This window comes from Dasypus novemcinctus, chromosome 24 (genome assembly GCF_030445035.2).
Source record: "Dasypus novemcinctus isolate mDasNov1 chromosome 24, mDasNov1.1.hap2, whole genome shotgun sequence".
NCBI classification, from domain to species: Eukaryota; Metazoa; Chordata; class Mammalia; order Cingulata; family Dasypodidae; genus Dasypus; species Dasypus novemcinctus.
In genome coordinates this window covers 58,919,089-58,941,756 of record NC_080696.1, presented here as the reverse complement: position 1 = coordinate 58,941,756, position 22,668 = coordinate 58,919,089, and the positions used below count along the sequence as shown (strand labels likewise).

Sequence of the window (22,668 nt, the reverse complement as noted above, 5' to 3'; positions counted from 1 at the left end):
CCTCTAATTATTATTATTATTATTATTATTTGTAGTACAGAATAGTGTCTCTCCTCCCCTAGACAAATCATATGAGATGAAGGAAGAAGAGGAAATAATATCCCTTCATGTAAAAAGTATTGGGAACAGGATGAGTTATACTTCCTAAGGAGAAGTGGGAGAGTAGGATAAAAATACACAGTAGATACTTGATACATATTTGTTGAATACTTATGGGAGCACTATGTAATCTTTAAAAGATGGGAGAGAGATGAAGAGGTCACAAAGGAAAAGACAAAAATAAACCTTCCTCCTCAATGGAGAGTATCTCCATTCAAAAGAGACATTTCAAAAGACATCTCTTCTTCCTTTACTTAGTTCCAAGGCATCTCTTTATCCAACACCCCAGTGTTTATTTTCCTTTCTCTAACTTAGAATGCTGTAAGATGCTAAAGCCTGAGATTCTCCTGCATGCGGTAAAAGTTAGCATTGGCAGCAGCAGTTTGGCTTCAAACTCCTCCACTACTGCAGAAAGAAGAGCCTAGAAGGAGAAAAGGTACCTGAAGGCAAAGATCATTCAAAAGAAACCATTCTTATGATGGAACACTGTTAAATAAAATATTTTGCCTAAGGAAATTACATAGATGGGAGACTTCACCATACAATATCTCTGAGAAGATACAGCCATCACACACCTTGTATATAGGGGCTGTGCACGGAAATTGCAGGAAAACTTTAACGACCTTGTACCAGAATGCTAACCAGTAGTTATGGATCAGGCCAAGCCCTAGTCCCACCACTCATCATCCATGTATATCTTGCTTTCAATCTTGGTGGATGATGCAATTGGCACAAAAAATATCTAAGCCCCTTAAAAACTAGTGTGTCAAATCCTTAATTTTTCTCAATGGCTGACAGGTGGAGAAAACCTGTCCTGAGATAGCCTTAACCTTACTCCAAGTATTCAAACTTAAGGGTCATCATGGTCTTCAGGTTGGTTCTAGCCATGGCACTAGCATCTATCAGTTGAATAACACTTGGAGGTTCAGAATGCTTTGGCCACTTTATGGTTATGATGGGAAGCTCGGCCCCTGCTCCCACCCACCTCCTGATGACACACTCACATACTTACTTGATGGCCACAATGTGGCTTCTATGAGAGCCATAGGATTTGCATACAAGATACCAATCACGTGCACATGATTCCAGGTGACTGGACATAGTCAAATAGATCATAGACTATGGGCTAAAACATAGTCTAAAGGCTATGGACTAAAGAATCCCTATTAAACCTTCCTACCATTCTTACTTTAAATATTGTTTTTATCTTCTCAGTGTGAGATGGCATGCTAGATATTATGGATACTAAAATTAACAAGTCCTTGCTTTCAAAGAGTAGCCTAATAGGCAGAGAGGAACATAGACACAGGGGTTTATAGTGAGTGATCAAGAGATATTAGAAGGAAATCAGAATTCCACCAGACTTCATAAAAATATTCCCCAGGACATGTGTTTGAGAGGCTTTGTCTATCTCACAATGCAAGTAAGATTGAGGCCATGTGAAGAAAAAGGAAACTGAGCTAACCCACACATTTTTTGTGTCAGACTTCAGTTGCATTAAGAAAATTAATTTGTTCTCAGAAAAGCTCTTATTCTATTCTATTTTATTTTCCCAGCCCTGGTGTGAGACAAGGTGCATCATAACATTCTTAAGGATAGGTATGAAGAGGCTGCATTCAGATTGAACCTGTTCACCAGCTCCTTCCTCTGCTTGCTCTAAGTAAGTTTGGTCTCCGGGAGCTGCTCTCATTTAGTCTTCCTTATCATTTTCTACTGGGGAAATTTCCATAAACTGCACATTAAATCCTAAATGAGGAATGGCAAACAGGTCATGCTTTGAATAAGAAAGTCTGCCTGCTCTCTTGCTCCAGTTGTGCGAACAGCCAACAGATGGGTAACATGGGTGAGTGCAAAATAAGGCTCATTATCATAGCCCTAGTGTCTAGTGCTGATACTGGATCACAGCCTAAGGCTGAAACTTTTATATTTAGTAAGAGCATTTGGGTCCCTTCCACCATTTTTTGTTGTTGTCATTAACTATTTGCTTTGAAGAATCTCTAAGTCTAAGGAGGCAAGAAGTGAATTTCAGCTATAGGAAAAATTGTTCCCCTAGTCATACCTGCTTCCCTACCCTACAGTGATAGAGGGAACATGAAAACACTGACTCTTTCCCTTCTCCTTCCTCTCAAAGAAAACTCAAAGGCTCCCTACCTGTGCAGTTCTTTAACATTATTATTGCAATCATTAGTAATAATAGGTTGGTGTTGTAGAATGCCTTTCTTAACAGCTTAAAGCATTTCCCTTTGCTATTAGCTCAATTAACTTCTCAGGTTATTTTTTATTGGAAGTATATTTTAATGGTAAGATGGGTAGTGGAGGTGATGGAAGCTACATAAATAATTCTTAAAATTTTGAAATTACTCTATTTACAAAAAAAAAATCCATTTCCTCCAGCATTGCCAATCCATGGCCAATTTTCTGTTTCAATCAGATTCTATTCATTTCTTTACACATCACATTTCAAGAACTGTTTATGTAAAATGAAAGTATAGAAATAAATATCCCAATCTCAGTACAATTTTACCTATTTTTCTTGCCATTTCCACTTAGGAGGGGATTATCTTCTTTATACTTAATAGTCTCGATTATAGAAATAATCTTCTGTGATAATGCTTTCTCTGGTTTCACACTGCACTTACAATGATTATTTTCCCATATCCTTTTTAGCCCTAGGGTATCCAACAGTGATCTCATTAGAAACACCTTTAACCTTTATCCTGATCTTCACTATTAATGTTTTTTTCTTTTTTGTTTTAAGGATCATGGTCAGTATGAATTTATCCCTCTCTAAATTGACCCCAGTCAGTTTCTTAAACTTATTTGCTTTTTTCCAATACTCTCTTGAGCCAGACTGGATCACATATCTATTCTGATCACATATCATATCTCCTCTACCCTTGTTTTTCTGTACAACTCGCTGCATTTCCACCTTACTAAAATATTCTCTGCACTCTTATACCTAACTTGATTATTCATCTTTGCAGACCCAACTGAAATTCTCTGTCTTTACTTAATTCTTCCTTGACAATCACAATCATGAAAAATATCGTCCTTCTTTCCATGAACTTCAAAATTATTTTATTTGTAGCTCTTTTAAATATTAAATATGGTATGGCCTTCAATTAGGTTGATGGATTTATACATGATCATACTATTTAATAGACCAAATGCACCTTGAGATCAGGGACATAGCCATGGTGATTGTTGTATCTGACACATAACAATGATCAATAATTGTTGAATATCCAAATGCCTGGCATAGTTACTCAACAAATATATGCTGGAGGTGAGCTGTGGCAGTTTGGTAGTTATATTCCAGAAAGGAGATACCAATTATGTTTGTAAGCTGGTCTCTTCTTCTGGGCATGATACCCTTTGTTGTATTAGATTCAGCTGAGATGGCTTTGATTAAATAATGTTAAGATTAGGGCTTTGATTCATGCAGGGCAGAGTCCCCACCCCCTTGGTGGGCTGATAAAACAGACTTTCACAGAGAAATAGATACACAGAGAAGATACACAGGGGATCCTGTGGCCCAGGAAGAGAGATGAACCTGGTAGGTTACAGTTCACCTTGTGAAGAGAATAGAGCAGCTGAGCCCAGAAAGAAATGAGCCCCATGAAGAGAGATGAGCATTATACCAGCCTACAGCTGAAATTGGCAGAAGTTGGGACCACAGAGTCTTAAGAGTAAAGAGAAAGGATGAATCTTTGCAGACATCACTCACCATCTTACTTCAATATATGGCAATAGACTTTGGGTAAAGAAGTAACCTTGAGTTGAACTCTTTATAGCCTTGTGACTATAAGCTTCTACCCCAAATAAATTCCCTGAGTTCTGGTACTTTGCATCAGCACCCCTTTGGCTGACTAATACATGAGCTGAGTGAATAAATGGTTCATTAAAGAAAGGTCCCTTAATTAAATGCAGTTGAGAAATGTGTTAGTTGGACAAGAAAAAAGAATGGCATTGTGGTAAGCGTGGCTGGGCCTTATTTCCTAACTCCTGTTTCTAAATTTCATCTTCTCTTGGGGATATCCCACCACTGCCACCAGGAGGCTGTCTTCACAGTGGCCCTATTTCAGTCCAAATCTGGCATCATAAATATGCCCTTAGCTTTAAGATTGGCTGGATCAGATCAGCACAACTTTACAAGAGCTGCTATGACAATGAAAACGATGATCTGTTTTACAAAACTCAGTTTATCTCCTTTAAGCTTACAGTCACAGAATTATGTCCCTAGGCCCTATCCATCCACCCTCTTAAGGATATTTTCTGCTAATGCTTGGAAATACTCCTCAAAGTCCAGACCTAGGAAACAAAACCACAAGACAAAGGGGCACACCTTTTAATTTGACTTTCCATTCTGAGGATCTGAATCCCCCCTTTCACAACCCCTGGTATTGGAATTGTTCTTTCTCTTAGGATCAGCAAAGGTACCTCCTCCCCTTTACTCACAGGGGCTTCTGCTCTTTAATCTTGCGAAAGATAGCCAGATCATAGCAGAACACAATAGTATTTATGCAAAAAGAGTCCATGTATAGGAATGGGAACTCATTCAGCTAGAAATACTCAGTTAATTTTATTTGATTATAGGGATGGATAGATGATAGGATTTTACATATTTTCCCCATCCTCTTATACTGCATACTCTTCATTTGTAACTGGCGTCTTTATGTGAGAAATTCTATCACTTATCATTATTCCTGGACCAAACAGCTTCAGTTCTTTCTTCATCAGGAACTTCAATAGTGCAAAAATTAACCATGTCCACATTAGTCTAGTTGAAGAATGACTCTAACTCTCATTTCAGTGTTTATTCTACCACAGATAAACTCCAGTGCCTTTCTTAGCCTCTTGTTACTTTTTTGGCTATGAAAAGTCTTCCTATCTGGGATGTTAATGGTACTTTAAGGTATACCTGAGGGGGAATGTGGAAAATGTACAAAAGAAAGAAAAGGGGTTGAGGGAGGGATTAATGATATGGAAACTGAAAGTTCTCAGAGGCTAACAATAGTGCCTGCCCTATAAAAAAGGCTTTGGGCATCACTGGGCTGTAAGTCTTTTGTCTTCCTGCCACTTACTTTAGTTTTCAGAGCTATTACTTTATTGCCATTTCTTGGACATGGCTGCCTTCTTAAAATTGTTCCTTTCCATTTAGGGATACTATGATTGTTGAATGGTTCAGTTCTGGAGGAAAGAAAGAAAGAAAGAAAGAGAGAAAGAGAGAGAGAGAAAGAGAAAGGAAAACAAATATAATGCACATACATACATTTGTTTTTATATACCATATAAATCAGTATTTACTGTAGAAAATTTATCCCAAAGATTATTTGGTTTTTAAGATTTCCATATTTGACTTTTTAAAGGCAAAGCCTATCTTTTCCTAAATCAATATAATCCCTTTATTTCAGAGGAAAATCCCTACTATTCCTGTATCAGTCTCTTAAATTTGAAGGCATCCAAAAGTAGCTGATTATATAGCAATTTCAAAACTAATAAAAGCAAGTTAAATTATTCCATTTCAAAATGAATAGACAGTGTCAAACCAGTCTTAAATTCTATCCATGGGAAATAAGATGGTTCCCTTACGTAACACTATATTTTATATTTTAAACCATAAAACATTAGATCCAAGATATTTTAAAAAACAAAATAAGACATCTTCACTAGTTATCTCTCATTAATCCTTAGGACAGAGCTATATTACAGACAAATCAAGTATATTACGAACCTCCAGTGCTTGCTCAGAGGAGCAGTCTTTTACATACCACCTAATCCTCCTTCCTTTGGTCCTCTCCCTCCCTCCCCTAACCACAACCCATAGTTTGCCTAATTTTCAGTCATCTTTTAATATACAACTCAGATCCGACCCTAGAGCATCTTGTTCTTATTTCTTTGTGGCTGTTTGGCTCTTTATTTGGCCAAGAATTATTCCCTGTTGCATCACCCTGCCATATAATTCAATATTTCTCAAACATGACTAATGAATATTGTTCTAAAACAAACATAAATTGGCATAAATCATAAATATTTTTTGTTCTTCAATACATGCAAGCACAATGTTAGGCTAGACTCCCTGTATTAACAGCTTACATGTAAATTATTCAGTCAAAATAAAATTTAAAAATAAATACAATATAAAACCAGTATAATTCAAACTAAGAACATTAATTTAACATGACAACTGTATAAGTCAGGTTCTGTTACGATAATGCTGGTCAACAAACTCAAATCTTAGAGGCTTACAATTTGAATTTAATCTTCTTTCAGGCATCTGTGAGTGACTATGGGCCAGAAGGTCTTGGCTCAAGTTTAATTCTGCTCTATGCACCCACATTTTAGGGACTGTGGCAACAATGGTCAAAGAGCCAGGGAGCAGTGAACAGGAATCTGCCTCCGAAAAGCTCTACTACTGGCACACTGTCATTTGGGCCCATGTCTCTTTGGTCATATGACCACAGAAGATAATTCTTTTCCTACAGGAAGCCATGGGAAATGCAGGAAGACCAGGAAGCCTTGTTTCAAAAAATTATAGGTCGCAAGAGTTCATATTATTTTGCTGAAAGTGCACCTGCACTTGAAATATGATTTAGCATCCTAACTTCTACAGCTCAGATAACTTGGCGTTTGGGACATCTGCACCTTTTGCCATGTAATGATGAATTTCTGCATGGCACCATGATGCCATCTATTCTGCACTTGGCACCACAGATCTCTTATGTGCATGTTCCTTTCCATGAACAATGTAACATGATATTCCCAACCAGCAGAATGGGGAAATTTCCTCAGGAACTGAAATTTTTTAAAAACCTGCCGCTAAAATCCCTTGATGTTAGCCCATCACAAATTAGTTATCTGAACGTTCTGATGCTTTAGGATAGATAGAAAGATAGATGGATAGATAGATATAATATGATATCTATATCTCTATTATATAAAGTATACAAATACAATATATAAAGTATATATATAGTATATAGAAAATATATACACCCACCTACTCATACATATATAGATGTGTATGAGTGTGTGTGCATCAATCACAAAAAAGTAACTCCAGGAAAAAATAGGAAACTCAGACACCTGTGGGACCCATTGTGAGATATATTGTTCAGTCTTGCTGACTTGGATGTCAGGTCTCAACTTAAGTGTGCTTTTTTCAGGAAGGAATTCCCTGCCTAGGTCAGCTCTCCTTAAGGAGTTAAATTGTTTCAGTGTGTCAGAAACCCTTCACATATGGGAAGTGGATTTGGCTCAACTGATAGAGCATCCGCCTACCATATAGGAGGTCCAGGGTTCAAACCCAGGGCCTCCTGACCCTTGTGGTGAGCTGGCCCACTCTCAGCGCTGATGCACACAAAGAGTGCTTTGCCACACAAGGGTGTCCCCTGCATAGGGGAGCCCCATGTGCAAGGGGTGCGCCCCACAAGGAGAGCAGCCCCACACAAAAATCAACACAGCCTGCCCAGGAGTGGTGCTGCACACAGAAAGCTGATACAGCAAGACAATGCAACAAAAAGGGACATGGATTCCCAGTGCCACTGACAAGAATACAGGTGGACACAGAAGAACACACAGTGAATGGACAAAGAGAGCAGACCAAGGGTCGGGGGGGGGAGGACAGGGTCAGGGGGAAGGGAGAGAAATAAATAAATAATAATAAAAAAAAGAGACCCTTCACTTGCAGCATTACTAGGACCACAGTCTGTTAGAACCAAGAGGGAGAGTCCTGGCAGTGAAGCAGCTTCTCCACATCTCCCATTCAGAAACAAATGAATTTAACCAAGCAAATTAAATAATAATGGATTAATAATTAATAATGGATTAATGGATAAAATTAATATCCAACTGAATGCCCAATAAAAGGAATAATGCTTGACAATTGGCATAGGACCATCCTTTGTTTCTGAAGAAAAGAAAACCTGAGAGCCTGGATTAAGGCGAAGAAAGACAAGCACGTTCCCACTGCCAGGCTCCTTGCCCTGAATCCAAGGACCTATTCCAACTAGAAATGGTCAGTTATGCCTCTGCTTCTATGATGAGCAAGACCAATGCAACCCCAAGTTCCTGGGGGTGAAAATTATATATATATATATATATATATAAAATATGAAATGAAACTCAAATGCTGCATGTCTGACAGCAGAAGCTGCCTGAAGAGCCAGCATCCTCTTGAGAACGTGAGTTCAGAGGGAAAAGGCACAGCGGAAAAGGAAGGAGTTGTGGACCTGCTGGGCCACTACCAGGGGTAATACTCTATAAAAGATGGGAAAACACTACTTGGGTATATTTGAAATATGGTTCTAATGAACTCAAGTTTTCCCATAGTCTCTTTCCCCAATAGATGGAACACAAAGTTGTTCTGCTCCTCCTGAAGCAGAAGCTAATAGGAAGCAGAACTGTTATTATGCTGTGTATTTATAGAATCATACATGTAAGTTGCGAGGCATGAATTAGGTTTTGCACTAACCCTGGATAAGGCATCTACCGTTCTTTGGAAGACAGCAGTCACAAGGCACTGAAACCCTGAAACAAAATAATATACGCTGTTGTGGAGTTGACTAGGTATATACATAATTTATTATGTGATTAATGTTTATGACCTTTTAATATACCTTCCAAGAAGTTGCCTCATTTAGAAAATAGCACATACTAAAAAAGGGAAAATAAGAACAACTGAAGCGTGGGAAAGCTTTTGCTCATATGAAAATCAGAAAGAAAAATAAAAATGGAAATAAGTCTTTGTAACTCTATTGATATTACATGTAACTTTAGTGAGTGTGAATAATGGATGTGATTCAGTCATGGGGATGGAAAATTATGACATGAAAGACAGTTTCTAATTATTTAAAGAGTTATACTGCATTTTGTACATGTGATCAATACTCTTCTGCAATTATTGAGCAAGAGCAGCTCTAATTTTATTAGAAAAAATGACTTTCTCACCACCTCAGATATGTAATATTTAAGAAAGACTTAAAGAACAAATATTTAAAGACTCACCAAATGATTAACCTGAGCAGGGAACACACTCATCAACTCCAACCCTTTAAGCCAGGAGCGCAGCATGTAAAATCATGGACTGGAGAATTCAGGATGGTAATTTTTGTTGTTTCTTAAAATGAAAGAAATACAGATAGTTTAAACTTTTGCAGGAATATATTCCCTTAGAGCAGGAAGCTCAGTCGGCAGGAGCAGGAAGCGACTACTTAGGCTACCATGAGGAATCATTCCCTAGGTTAGGTAAGATTAGGTTAGTTGTAAGAAGCAGCACTAATTACAGTGACTTAACCCACCCAGACCAAGCTTGTTTCTCCCTCAAGTGGATCTCCAGGAAGCTCTCCCACTTGCAGTTACTCAGAGACCCACGCTGTGTCCATCCGATTCCTCTAGGACTGGTGTCGTCTCCATTCAGCTGGCAAAATGAGAAAGCAAGAGAAGGGACAGAAGGATTTTATAGATCAGTCATGGAGGGTGGTATATGCCACTTCCGTGTAATGGCAGGGAATGCCAGAAAATGTGGCCAAGCTATGTGCCTATGAGGAAAGTTAAATGTGTTTGGGGAATACCTGGCTTGTCCCTCTAGATATTTCTCTATGGATATATATACGTACAACCATATCCCTCAGCTTAAGATCTAAGAGAAGGATTCTAGCATGCAGCATAGAAACATTGTGGAGGAAAAGGGAAAATTCATGCACGTACCTTTCCAATTAAAAGTAAATACCTCTCATAGACCGAGGCAAGTAGGAATGAGGAAGCAAGATAAAAAGGATGCACTACTTATAAAACAGGTTAGATTAGCTGTGTTTGTGGCAAATAAACTTTTAAGAAAATGTTTATTCTTCTCAGTTATTAGAAAAAATTGAAATGACAAGAACGATGCAATTTCATTTTCAACTAGCAAATAGCAAAGGAAAATTAATACTCTTCCCTGTATAAGCTAAGCCTTAGTAAAAGGGTACTCTACAATGGCTGGCAGAATTTGGTTGGAAAAATCTTTCTGGAAGATTATGTTGCATATGTACAATTTATTTTCAGATATGTGTGACTCTTAAGTCAGTAATTATCCTATTATGTAAACCAATGAAATAATTACTTAAGTATACATTTATTATTACAGTGTTAATTATACATGTGAAAAGAGAAATAATGTACACATTGATTGACAAATTTTTAAATTATGGCAGAACATTCATAAAATGGAATGTTACCTACCCGTTAATATCATGCTGTAAAAGTTAATGACTTAGGAAAAATGCTCAGAACATACTGATCAATTTTTTTAAAAACTGGTTAGAAACACTAAATATAGTATGATTCAAACTTGGGAAAATAGAAACCACATCTCTATATATAGAGAACATCTGAAATTATTTAAATCATGTTAATCAATCAGAGGTCATTATCTTTCATTTTCTTACTTAATCTGAATCCCCAGATTCAGACATTTCTTAAATTATTCATCAGATATCTACTGAGTTTCTCCTATGTGCCCCAGAGTGCACTAGGCGTGAACATGCATCAGAAAACAAGAATTATGTTTTTTAATTTCACAGTCCTTAAAACCTTAGAGCATCTTCAGCCCTATATGCATTCCTGGAAATTCTGACAAGTCCTTCTTGGGGCATGCCCCAACCTCTAGAGAATATTTGAGAGATCATATGCATTTTTGGAAATACATACATACATATATATATGAATGTGGGTGGGTGTGGATGTGTGTGGTATGATATATGTATATATATACATTTATTTGGTAGGATATAGATAGATAGATAAGTAAGTAAATTAAAATATTTAAATGTTTTTATTAATTTATTCATTTTATAAACAAATTTACAGTGTATAATACATATCAGACTCTCCTCTGGATCAGTCAAAGGGACCGAATCCCTTCGTACTTGGAGTATGTGTGTTGTGGAATAGGTTCCAAACTTTTGTCCTCTGATGGTATCTCACCTACCAAATGAAAAGAGTTATATATATATTTACTTTCTGTTGTTAAAATATCTTTTGTTACCATTGCGTCACTCCATCAAAACACACATGCAAGCAAAAAAACAAAATGTACACAAGATCTGTATGCCAGAAACTGAAATATGCCAATAAAGAAATCAATGAAGACTTAAATAAATGGATAGGCATGCCATGTTCATAGAATGGAAGACTCAGCACAGCAAGGATGTCAATTCTCCTCAAATGGATCTATAGGTTTAATGCTATTACTATAAAAATCCCAGGAGAACTCTATGTAGATATAAATAAAGTGATTTTTAAATTTACATGAAAAACAATAGAGCTAGAAAAGCAAAAAGAGTTTTGAAAAAAAAAATGAAAGGATGAGTAAATGAATGGGTGACATTTTAAGACTTAACATGTAATTAAGGTAAAATGAGAGGGAAGTGGATGTGGCTCAAGCAATTATATTCCTGTCTACCACATAGGAGGTCCAGTGTTCAATACCCAGGGCCTCCTGGTGAAGGCAAGCCGGCCCACAAGGAATGCTGGCCTGTATGGAGTGCTGGCCCATGCAGGAGTGCTGGCGTATGTGGAGAGCTGGCACAGCAAGATGATGCAACAAAAAGAGGCACAGAGGAGAGACAAGAGGAGATACAGCAAAACAGGGAGCTGAAGAGGCACAAGAGAATGATCGCCTCTCTCCCAGGATCAGTTCACAGATCCGCCTCATGAGAACACAAGCAGATGCAGAAGAACACACTGTGAATGGACACAGAAAGCAGGCAACAGCAGAGGGGGAGAGACAAGACTTGTCCCAGCCACAGCTGACATTGGAAGAAGCTGGGATCATGGAGCCTTCAGAGGAGAAGACTGAACTCTTGCAGACATCGCCAGCCATCTTGCATCAATAGGTGGCAACAAAACTCAGCATATAAATGCATTACCCCCCCACCCCACCCCGGTGTGGGACATGACTCCTGGCGATGAGCCTCCTTGGTGCTGAGGGATTACTACCAAGCACCAGCTGATGATGTAACTAGAAAAAGACCTTGAATATGAGTCAACTCAGACCAGCAGAATAGCTCAGCCTTCATGTAATATCAGGTGTTAAAAACTGCTTTTGACCTTGAATAAAAGGGGGAAATGGAAAGGACAAATGAGTTTATATGACTGTGAGTCTCCAAAAAAGAGTTGGGAGGTCATCAGAGAGGTCACGCTTATGCATGCCTCAGCAAGGTCCTAGAGACAGCCAAAGTAGATACAACCCCAGGTACTGGTTCTCCTAAGGGTTACAGAGACCCACAGGTTCTATGGTCATGGCAGATGGCTCTGGAGTTCAGTGCCATGTCAGTAGGCCCTCATTGGAATCTGTGTTCCTGAGTGTGATGAAGTTGGACTCAGATGTGACCTTTCTACACATGCCTCTTTTGTCACTTTTACTGGACCTGTGGTTGGTGCTGGGGTTGGTGTATACTCAGGAGACCTGAATCTCTGTACTATCCATGTGACAGCCAGGCTCTGAGCCTCAACAGACTTGCATTTTTTACTCTCTGGTTTACTGGACTTTCCCAGGCCAGCGAACAGGGAGGTGAAGAAGGTCAACCACTACACCAGGGAACCAAGAGTACCTATAACTGCAAGCAGAAGAATTGCATCCATCATCCATGTGGCATCTAAGCCCCCTCTCGATATAGAGGTGGAGTGGACATAACCATCCCAGGGTCGACAAGATGGAGGAATAGAGTATGGATTAGAGTGGACTTAACTGATGTTCTACTATGGAACTATTGTGATTAGTAATGGAAGAAAATGTAGCATTGATGTGGAGAAAGTGGCCATGGTACCTGCTGAGGATAGGGAGAGGGAAGAAGAGATATGATGTGGGGGCATTTTCAGGACTTGGAGTTGTCCTGGGTGGTATTACAGGGATAGAGGCTGAACACAGTATGTCCTGCCATGGCCCACTGGGTGGACTGCAGGAGAGTGTTAACTACAATGTAAACCATTATCCATGTGGTGCAGCAGTGCTCCAAAATGTATTCACCAAATGCAATGAGTGTCCTCCCCCCAAAAAAAGTGGCAACAAACTCTGGGTGAAACAGTACCTCTTATGGTACCTTGAGTTGGAATCTTTAGGGCCTTGTTGACTGTAAGCTTCTACCCCAAATAAATACCCTTTATAAAAACCAAGGGATTTCTGGTATTTTGCATCAGCACTCCTTTGGCTGAATAATACAAAAATTATCAAAATAAAAATTCTTCAAATGTTCTAAAATAAAAATCTACTTGGTCAATGAATGTTATTTCATCCTCTAAAGCAAATACAAGGTTTTCTCATGAACAGAAAGCAAAAATGTCCAGTATTAGACAGAGTTTGTAAGATTCTATTAGTTTAAAAAACATAGCATAAAACTGGAGATATCAAGAGGGAAAGGAACACACATTTATTGACCACCTACCATATTATAGATATTATGTGAATGCCTGAAAAAACTATCTTGAAAGTTGAATAATAGTATTCCGTTTTTACAAAGAGGCTGAAGTTCAGAAATTTTAAACTACTTTCCAAAATCACACAGCTCACAAGTGACCAAGTAAAGTTACCTCCCAGGTTAGTCTGTCACTCCAGATTTGCTACAAATATGAGACATTATGTCCTTGGGAAGCTAAACCAAGATTTTATACAAAAAGTAAGTGGTAGCTAAATGTCATATAAAGAATTTGAAACAAATGCAAAGACCAGTTCTAATCCCCAATCCAAATATTTGTTAGGACAAGTGCTTTAACCTTTTGGTTTCCACGCACTCATCTGTCAAATGGACTAAGAACACTTATGCCTATTTTGACACAGGTTATTGAAAAATGAAAAAGACAATGAATATTAGAGCCTTTTGAAAACGTTAAAGTCATAAAGAAATGCAAAACAATATTACACATTTAATACAATTCAAAAAGTGAAATCATGATTGTAATAAATAGATAGGAAGATTTCAAAATAAATTTTAGATATATAACAGTTATACACAGATGAACAAACATTTCCTAGCTCTATCTGCTATCTGCTGAGAGGGCCAAGAAGCAATTTCACTCTGGTTGTGATGTGCACACCCAGTGCCCTGATCCTGGTTTCTGAAGTTCTGTCTTCACTAAAAGAAATCTGACATCCTTGGAGCAAAGACTGTTTCCAGTGTTGAGGCAAAAACACTCCAAGATGAACCAGGGGCATCTTGGGGTGCCAGCAAGTAAGGAATTCCTTGGGAAATGGTGAGCACATGTCCGACAGACACAGGGGATAGACTAAGGAGCCTCAGTGGCCTCAAAACAAAGAAGGATAGTAAGAGAATATAACCCACTGAATGAGACAAAAATGCATCAGTCTATACTGTTATAAAATGGAGTTGAAGGGAAAGCTTGTATATAGAGTGGAATTCTAATTCTTAAATATGGAAAGAATGCAGAAGTTAAACAATTTCCAATGGAAGCTAAAATTAATTAAGAGTTTTGTGAGCAACAGGATATTTACAGACTCAAAATATCTCTCCCTACATTACTAATTATAAAATGAGATAAAATGGAAATTTACAGTGAAGAAATCTGGTAATCAATGTCAGTGTCAACAGTGGGACAGACCAACAGGCATCCTAACTGGTGCAGTGAAAAGGACAAACTATGTTTCTGTAGTATTCCTGCCCCAATATGTAACCTGAATTTAATCATGTGCAACATCAGAAAATCCCAGATTGAGGGGATATTCTACAATTAACTATTCACTCTTCTATAATGCCAAAGTAAAAAAAAAAAAAGAAAGATTATGTAACTATTCAACAATGAAGTTTTCTAAAGAGACCAAACAACTAAATCCACTTTGTCTCACTGAATTGGGTCCTGAACTGGGAGGAAAATCGCTTAAAAAATATTAATGGGACAAGTGAAAAACTTGAACACAGACTGTGGAATACATAATAGCATTGTATTAAAGCTAAATTTTCTCATTTTGACCAATATACTAAGACTATTTAAGAAATTTCCCCCCTAAAAATTTAGGGGGAAAAGACATGGTGTTTCCCATCTTACTCTACATACAGAGAATGATAAAGCTAGTGCTGAAAAATGTAAACAATTGGTAATTCTGGGTAAATTTTAAAGAAAATTTACTTGAAGTATTCTTGTAGCTTTTATTTAAATTTAAAATTACATCAAAATAAGGATGTGATCATGATTTATAAGTTCTTTTTGAGCTCGTTTAATTTAAAAAAAGAAGGTTCTCAACTGACCAATTTCACCATTGTGGTGTGTAATATTCCAGGAATACATGGAAGACTTAATATGGAAAGTCAGAAAGTTTTTACTGCTTACCATACTGTCTTAAAGAAGACAGTTAACCCATTACAAAAATGTTCCTTTGTATGGAAATTATATAGGACGGTTCTAATAAAAGGTTGTTTAAATACTTTTTATAATCAATACATTGAAATATCCTTCTTTGCCCAATTAAATCGACATATAATAATTATGAATGGACTGTTACCTAATCAAAAAGCAGAAGATTATTCAGCTAAATAAGGTGTCAACAGAAGAGAGTGCACAGATGAACCTATTTAAATAGCAGTCGTCTAGGCAGGTAATCACTAATAGTTATATGCCCAAGGCATGTAATTATAGAATTAATTCTCTTGGGTCAGATTTCATGCTCAACCAGTATCCTACTGGTTTTAAGCTGTCTTTCCATGTAGCTTTATACAAGGAAGTAATATCTGGATCAGTGTAATTTGAACTTTCTGATAAACTAGGAACTTACACATTTCTCACTGAAAACTAAGGGGCCAGCGTTCTAGTTTCTGTATCAGTTCTGATGGGGAGGGTTGCACAAACCATTAACCCAGAGACCAAGTGTCTCCTGCTGCAATAACATATGAGGTTTTATATCTGAATATTCTAATGATCAAACCCTGGGCCATTTTGACATGTTTTAGGGCAAAGTTACCATGAGGCCATAATTAGGCATCAAGGCAATGTCCCACATTTGTGGCATAGGTGGAAAACTGTGGGTATTTTTGGTTATATCTGTTTTCTGGTAACAACATTCAGGTTTTCCTTTGGGAAACTACTCTTCCATCTTCATTTTGTGACTTTCATGAGGTGACAAACCATCTGATTTTAAGCCAAGCCAGTTCCATTATCCCCCTTAGATTGTTTAAATGATAGGCAACTACCCCAATCCAGTCCAACGAGCATCATCTCCCTGGCTTTTGTAATTATCTCTGGGACAGAAGCATTCTCTTTCCCACAGGGGCTTACTGGAGTTGCTAGTTCCTATCTTGCCACAGCTGTCTGCAAGTGAAGCTGGCAAGTGGGAAACAGGGCTGGAAGGCAGTAAGACAAAAAGTTACAACAGTACCATTTATGCACCTGGATTAGACGGTGCCAAGAGCCAACTATGTTAGCCAAAAGAAAAACTCCCTTTGCTGGTTTACAACTGTGCAGGTTAGATTTGTCTCATTTTTAATCCAGAGATTCCTCTCTGATATATACCTTCAAACTGCAACCTCCAAAATCATTATATGCTCGAAAATAAAATCACTCTTTGAGAAATCACTGATAATATTAGGTTCTTAAAACAAATAAATAAACAAAAACTATTCCATCTAACTACTTTCCATTCAGCACTTTGTTTTTATTAAAATTGTGTTTGATACAAGTTCTTCCATTGCTAGACTGATAATAAGTCTACTTTAGTCCATAGTTGGACCCAAGGTCCTCTCGAATGTTTTGAGAGGCCAGGGGGAGCGAAGCCTGTGGCTTAAGCAATGCTGCCTCAAAACAAGGACAATTCCTTTTTCTCCTGAGGACACAGCCAGACCATATGTGGTAGAGATAATCAGTGAACAACCATTTCTGGTTCTCCTCTCCTTCCTGGGCACATGTGAAGACTACCTTCCCAGTCCCTGCACAGTTAGATATGATCATCTGATGAGTCCTAGCCAATAAACATGACATTTAAAGCTGCTGTTCAACTAGATCCTAATGATGGAGCCACAGGATGAAAGCACCATGGATCCTCAAGTCACTGTATGGATGTGAACTGCCTTAGATTGTTGCTCAAACTGTTTTCAGGTTTGACCACATTACATTAGAATTTTAGCAAACTTCTTTTATGTTAAGACTGTATGGGTATATTTGTTGCCAAGCATAGCCTGCCTAATTTACACTGACTATGAAACTGTATTTCTCACTACCCCTTGCAGCTAAGTGAGTCCATGAGACTTAGCTTTTTCAAGAGAATGTGGGTGAAATGCTGTATGTCACTTTCAAACCTGGACCCTAAAAAATGCCTGTATGATCTTCCACATTCTTCTTGTATCATGGCTTGAGGTAGAAAATATAGCAAATGACTCTAAGACCTTCAAAATCACAATGCCCTTTGGTTAAAATGGCTTGGGTCACTGAACAATTTTGTGAGTAGAGCCCTTGCTTGGCCATACCCCATCAACTGGCACCAAACTGTGATGTGAGCAACAATTACCTGACAACTAGGGGCCTGTTTGTTTTCTCAGCTAGTGCACTGTGACTAACAAAGCATGGGGGATTCTAAGGTCTGAGTAGAAGAACATTGTTTAAAAGGACTTAGGGCTGTGGAAGTTGTGGCTGTGGAAGGAGTATCAACAAATTGCACTTATCCTCCAATGAAATCACTAAGTGCTGGTGACAATGGGGCCTACTGGCATCCAAATGTGTAAGAGCTGGGTGATCCTCCAGAGCTTTGCCTCTTAGCACTGTGAATCCTTAGTGATGGGAATAAACCCATGGGCCTTTACAAGGAGTAGGAGTGGACATTTAAAATTCCAAAAAAGGATAGCAAATAGATACCATCTTATAGGTCACTACTGACTCCTTTATTTGGCCTCCTGGACTAGTATATTAAGAATGGCTCAAGGCAGAAGTAAAGTTTAGTGGGAAAGTGTGGTTTAAGCCATCACTAATGTCAGCATGGACAAAGGAGTAAGGAATACAGGCATCCTTGATTCATACCTGTCATTTCTGTACCAGAGCTTCCTGAGATTTCTTGTGCAACTAGCCCTGAACTGAAGGACAGGGGTCGTCTGGGTTTCCCGGAGGAGATGCAGTACAATCAGGTTGATAAACAGTTGCAAACACCTTCAAAAAATATGTGGGGCAGATGTTTAAATGAACAAATATGCTTGCATAATTTGAGACATCATTTAGAGATCAGAAACAGACTGGCTACAAACATGGCACTTGAAAGAACTTTATGCCTGGTACAGAGAAAGGAAATGGTCAGGTTTGCCTAAAAATCCTGCCTTGGAGGAATCGGGTCTGTTGTCTCCAGGATGTATGCACGAGAACACTTGTTCCTCTAGGTGGGAATCTTGTCGGTTTTCTTTACCTTCATATATTCGGCATGTATACTATACCTATCGATAATATTGAATACTCGCCCTGAAGGAAAATTCTTTGAAGAAAAGAATGAATGGATTAAGAATGACAGGGAAACTCATAGAGCAATGGAGTTTCATTGGAAACTTGGAAATTCAAGTCTACGTACTTAGATCATATTTTGAGAACAACAAAAGAATCAATGGCAGGGAAGATCATAATTAAATTGTTGAAGGAGCTCTAAAGAATCTTTTTGAATCCTGGTGAGTTTATGACTTTCCACCAATGAAGAAGGAAGGCTCTAGAGGCTGCCCGCTATGTGCAGCAGCAGCAGCAGTAGCAGCAGAATGCCCAATGTTTCGCTTTGCTCAAGGCCCTGCTGAGTGCAGCTATAGGGCATTTAGTGCTCAGTAAAGACTATTCTCTGTATATGGACCTTCTCCCTCATCACTCTTAATAAAAATGTAGCCTTAGTTCTAGTTCCTGGGTCAGATGGCATTTTCTTATCTCTGTCTTTTAGGTACAGCTGAGAAAACTGTACCTTTAAATTGAACCAAACAATCAGAAGGGCTTTACCTCTGCTACTCTTCTGATGGGGCAGGCAGAAGCATCAGCATATGTTGTTGTTTTGATGTCTTTCATCAGCTTGGCCTGGCATTATTAGTATTTTTATCAGAATTGAGTGGCAATAACTGGTTTGGAAATAAGGATGTACTAAACTACATTTGCTTTATTTTAATATAGTACCTTGAGCATTAAAAGGCAGCTATTGTAAAATAAAGTGCATTTGTGACTGCCATCTCCCAAACCCTGAGGCCACCAGGCAGTATCCCAAGAATCCTATGTAAGTGAAGCTATTTCTGAATGTGAAGAGCTTGACCCAGCTTTGACAGTTGCATGGACAGATGTGTTTCTGTATACACCAGGTGCAGTGTTTTTAAGCTGTACATAAAAAAATGCAGTGCCTTTCAGTAGCTGATGTTTTCTTTACCCCTTTGAAATGAGCTGTTAGGCTGTAGTTCAAAAGAAAATTCCCAGAGGAAGGAGTCAGAATAAATAAACTATTTATTGGGCTGCCTATACAAACTGAAACTGATCTAAATAAGATATCGTGAGTGAAATGTTTGAAGTCACAAAGAAAGATTTAGGTTAGATATTTTCATGTGCAAGATTTCCAACACTCTGGGGTCACAGTGGGAGCAGTGAAAGAAAAACGTGAATAATGATAGTAACTTAGGATTCAACAGCACTTTTTTGGAAATATGTTCATATATTTACTACCTCCCTTCATAACCCGATAGCACTGTGGGAGTAAATTGGGCAGTGTTATTAGTGCAAAATAGGTGCAAGAAGTGAATTCAACTCAAGTACATATTTTGAGACATGGTGCAAGCCAGGGTTGAGATATTCATCTTGACTCTCAGTACAGTGTTCTTCTGTTGGAGACATCATAAAACACAGCAAATAAGACTTTAAGGAAAATTTGTTAGTTTTTTTTTTTAAATGAAGATTTCAGCTTGTAATGACAAAAACAAACACAAAAATTATTGGAGTTTATAAAAATGTTTTGAGAGGTCTACATAGTGGAACTGACACATTTAATTAAGAAGCCCAAACGAGAAAGCATACTCTGAAGTATAAAACAAATAAGAGGAAGGTTCCCCATTTATACATAGGTTAGAACACTCCAATTGTGGTCCATGGATCAGCAGAATCAGCATCACTAGAAAACTTATTGGAAATGAAGGACCTTAGCTCCAACCCAAACTCAGTCAATCAGAATCTGCATTTTAACAAGATGCCCAGGTGAATAACATGTCTTTTAATATTTAAGAAGCACTGGATTACAACTATATAATATAATATAATGCATGTTAAAATTAAGACAACCTTAGTTAAGTTCAAAGATGATGGAATAAAGGGCAATTAATATCAATGATTGTTAAATGCCAGAGTGGTGCTGTTTAAGCTTATTATAATAGGGATTGATGATTCTAACCAAGGAATGGAATTTTCTAACCCTTTGCATTTAGAAATCACCAAGAAGTGATATGTAACCCCAGACAAAAAGGAACTGGGAAACCCTGTGTATTTGAAATTAAGTTTCTTTCACCTGGCAAAAAGGAAGTTCAAAACAGAATTTAATTTCAGGTATAGGAAAAAAGTAGAGAATGGTACATCTCTCCTTACTTCTGAGTTTGCAGATTCTTTTTTCCACAAAATACATAGATTACTTTTCCCATAAGAGGAAGAACTGGTATGAATGAAGTAGAAGCAGGAATTTCAAGTTCTCAGGATATATCTCATAATAGCTCTTCCAATTACATTTCTTCCATTTTTTTTCTCATACAGACTTTTTATTGTGCTCCCCACCCCACCCCCACCCTTTCTAGGCCACATGTCAAAAACTATTGTCTCTAGAGACTTTCTAATTCCCTGATAGAGTCAATTTCTAGAGAAATGACTTACCCAGCTGGGATCTTTTTCCCACTCTTGATCCAATTAACATGGCAAGACTAAGGAATCTCAATTTGCACCTATACATTTTTCTGCTGTATCTATGTAGATAGTTGGGAAAGACAAAAGTGCCCAGAAAAGACAGGCAAAAGGCAAACAACCCACATGTCTTCGCTACACTTTCTAGGCACCAGCTTCTTTATTGAAATAATTATTGGGAATAACAACATAGAATAGAAAACTAAAATCAGCAATGGCTTAAACACACATGTTTTCAACTTGCCACGTTAAAAACAGACAAACAAGCAAAGTCTGGATCAATATTCAAAGCTCGTACGGCAATCTCCTGCTTAGTGAGAATCCAAGTAGCGTGCAGACTTCCAGCCCATACCTCTGATGGTGTGTGCTCCTTCTTAGAAAGATCAAGCAGGTTACTGGCCTCACCATAATGCCCATGTTCCAATCAGCAGGAAAGACATAGGGAAAGAAAAAGGCATGCCCTGAACTTAGAATGGGTTGCATCCATAACTTATGCCTACATCCTTGGTCAAAAGTTGGACACCTGGTCAAGTCTAACTGTAAGGCAGACTGGGAGGATGTTAGGGAAACCGAGCAGTATCTGAAGTATTGGTCTCCTCCAGAACAGATATCAGGTAGTCATTTTAACATAGACTTCCCCTTTCTGAAGACAGTTTCTTGGGCATCTTTTAATGAAGACAGGACTGGGGTATATATCATCTAAAGGGAAAATGGTAACACTCTACAGCAGGGATAACAAACTTTGTCCGCAAAGAGCTGGAGGGTAAATCTTTTAGTCTTTGTGGATCAGAAAGACTCTTTGGCAACTATTCATTTCTGCCCATGTAGCACAAAAGAAGCCATGGGCAATACACAAATATGGGTTTAACTATCTTCCAATAAAATTTGACTGAGAAAAACAGGTGGCTGGGGGCCTGATTTGACCCTGGGGCTCATGGTTCGTTGAGCCTGTCCTACACAATAATGTCATTTATTCCTTGCTGATCTATAGGCTGACCAGCCGGTTAATGTCAGAAGAGCAGAGTATGTGCAGAACGTGGGGGAGAGAACTAAACAATAAGATTTCTCATTAAACCATAGTTGATCTGATGACCAAATATTATTACTGAATATACAGGGGAAAGTGGCATTAAAGGATTCTACAGGTGCTTATAACAGTTCATCAGCTTTAGCCTGTAAAACACATCTTTTCTGTAACTGCATCATTACCTTACTTCTATTAATTTCACTTTACTGCTTTTAGAAGTATCAAGAAGGTCTGCTCAACCCTCTTTCAACAACTGCAATAAGAACCACAAAAAAAAAAAGCAGAAAAACAGTCTCTTTTATTTGCTGTAGCTTAAGCCTCTCTCAGCACATGTTAGTACATTGATAGAGTCTCATAAAAGACTTCAGAACTTGTACTGGGAGTAGCCTTCTCTTTGACTGCTAGACACATGCAAAGCCTTCCCTCAGTACTGACTGACAAGGTAGCGTTCCAAGGTGGATTATCATAGCAAATGCCAGTTGTAAAATGGTATTATTATGTAGACCGGGAGCTGTTTGGAGTTGTAGTGAGTAATTTTGTTCAAACAGTGTGCCCAAGGCAGGCTGACAGAAGGTTCAACATGAGAAGAACTGACTGTGCAGCAGGATTATGAAAATGCTTTTTGTTCTCTGTATATGAACCTAACACTGAAACCCATTATTTACAAATTACTATTTTATTATCTG

The 22,668-nt window shown here is 38.2% G+C and overlaps 1 long non-coding RNA gene across 2 annotated transcripts in view; it reads left to right on the top strand.

Annotated features, from left to right (window-relative positions):
* The first annotated feature begins 415 nt into the window (after positions 1 to 415).
* Positions 416 to 22,668, top strand: part of LOC131275855 (uncharacterized) — a 64,084-nt gene continuing 41,831 nt past the window's right edge. For both annotated transcript variants that reach the window (XR_009183327.2, XR_009183328.1), the window contains exons 1-2: positions 416 to 535; positions 1,656 to 1,759. This is a non-coding gene — a long non-coding RNA (uncharacterized lncRNA). The remainder of the gene's footprint in view (positions 536 to 1,655; positions 1,760 to 22,668) is intronic.